The sequence below is a fragment of the Toxorhynchites rutilus genome, chromosome 2 (assembly GCF_029784135.1).
Source record: "Toxorhynchites rutilus septentrionalis strain SRP chromosome 2, ASM2978413v1, whole genome shotgun sequence".
NCBI classification, from domain to species: Eukaryota; Metazoa; Arthropoda; class Insecta; order Diptera; family Culicidae; genus Toxorhynchites; species Toxorhynchites rutilus.
In genome coordinates, this window is record NC_073745.1 from 120,528,206 (window position 1) to 120,530,510 (window position 2,305).

At 37.2% G+C, this 2,305-nt stretch overlaps 1 pseudogene; it reads right to left on the minus strand.

The window, feature by feature from the left end:
• Positions 1-295: 295 nt before the first annotated feature.
• LOC129772090 (U4 spliceosomal RNA) lies at positions 296-404 on the minus strand (annotated as a pseudogene).
• Positions 405-2,305: the final 1,901 nt, after the last annotated feature.

Below are 2,305 nucleotides of genomic sequence, written 5' to 3' on the forward strand. Positions count from 1 at the left end.
TCGGCAGCTCACTGAACTTCTACGCATATCGTTTGATGATTAGGCAAAATATTGATAACTATTCGTTGCGATAACTACTACCATAATGCATGAATTGACTTGAATTGGGATTTGTTTGCAATTAAATTCGTAAATAGTTTCATTCATTCACTAGTTTAATCAATATTTTAATCAATACACACCAAAGATAGCTCTGCGTAGCGGCGATATCGTACCCAATGAGGAACATCCGAGGTGGGATTATTGGTAATTGAAGAAATACAATTGATTACTAAACAGACGGCAGTCCTACGTCAACCTTTCGGTTATATTGTAGGTATAACCCATCCATAGTTTTTTTCAATTAGCAATAATCGCATCTCGGATAAACCTCATTGGTTACGATATCGCCACTGCGCAAAGATTTTTTTTCCTATCGATTGATGCAAATATCTCTGCGGACTGTCGAGAAATTACGGTGCTCAAGGTGAAGGTGGAAGGAAGCCATTGTAGTAGTATAGGTAAAAACACGTGTTTTCATGGAGTAATAGTGTTTGTGAGAGAAGAGCAAATCACACAATTTGTTTTGATTTTTGTACGTAAATAGATCAATTCACTTATCAGACTGTTTGGCGCTTCACTGACACGAGTCTTAGAATACATTTGAAAAAAAATAACAATTCAATACTGAAATAAAATGTATGAACGATGTGTTCCGATGAACAATTGCAAATATAAATATATATAGAAGGTGTATTTGCATATGAAGTAAAATTCTGATGATACGCGAGCGTAACATGAGCAAATTTATAACACATGCTAATCGGGGCTCTTTTGGTATTAACAAGTTCTTCCACACAGTAACTCGATGTTGTTAATTCCTTAATATTTTCCTTCGTTGGTCGTATTTTTTTCACATATTCACGTTAGAGAACTTTAACCCTTCTCTTGGTTGACCGAGGCATTTTGATTCAATGTAATACTTTTCCGTTTACTGTTTTTGAAAGCATAGTCAGCCGTGGCAGTGTTCCGAGCTCTGCAATACAATTTGCTCAACGAATGTTAAAGTTGCTAAAACATACATTATAGACCCATGAAACGTAAAAATAATAATTGTGTTGATATCAATACAATTTTATTCTATTGATTTTCATGACATGAAACGCTATGACTCAGGAATAACATTTTATTGAGTGGTTTTCATAGTTGTTTCGATGATGTTGTCTGGCATCAGTGTCGAAGAAATAACGATGCTTTCACCAATACAAACAAAACCATTGCGGAAAATTGAAAAATGAAAATTTAACCTTCAGTTTTCAACTTTCGAGTTTTCCGACATTATACATTGCGACGGCAAATAAAAATTCAATATCTTGTGAATAATCGATTAGAGATGGGTTGATATTAATTGATGAAAAGTGTGCGAAAACGACTATTTTCTACACACTGTTTCGGAAAATTGCTGTTGATTGCTCGTTGGTAGGAAAGGAAACCTCAGTTGCAGTTAATGCCTGGCCGACCTGTTTGCGTCCCTTGCTGTCAGGAAAAACGCTTTCGAATCGACCCTAGATTTAGTTTCCTCATAATTTCCAAACAGTTCTAATTTTGACATCAGGTTGGGATATCAACCATTTCTAGCGGTCTTGAGTTTGACCAAAAAACACCCGTGAATACTAATGGCATAAATTTTGAACATATTATTGAAAAAATTAGACGTGGTATGTTACACAAATTTGGCTTAGGAATCTCGAATAACAGTTCTCAGACAAACGAGAGGCCCAGAGTAAGTACACCAAAACTAGCGTTTTTTTCCAAAATATATATTTTATTAAGGCACATATGGCGTTAGCCTGACGGGGCCGGGAGTTCAATATTTTGAAAATTTTTGTCTTACGACTATGTTAGTAATATGTAACCGATTACTCGCGGTTGGCTCGAGGTTAGTATTACAAAGATTCTCATTATTGGGATGTTGCATTCTCCAGTACCATGTATGTGTGGCCGACATGGGATACTTCCTACTGGGGTGCAACTGATCATTAATCAGCGACGCCCCTCTAGTCTCTACCTCATATCAATCGTGGTGCATATCTCTTGACTCGAGGAATCCAGGGTAGAATAGTCACTGGGCGGTACAATCTTCAGCTCGTGTAGAGTTGTCATGAGCGGTACAACCTTTGGCTCTTGTTGAATGTTCAGTGGCCTGCACAACCTTCGACCTGTGTATCTGTAAAGAGTATGTGTATGTATTGCCGCGACTAAGTAAAAGTTTATCGATCGGGTAGGAGGGATATGATACAGGGATACAACGGAGGAAACATCATTA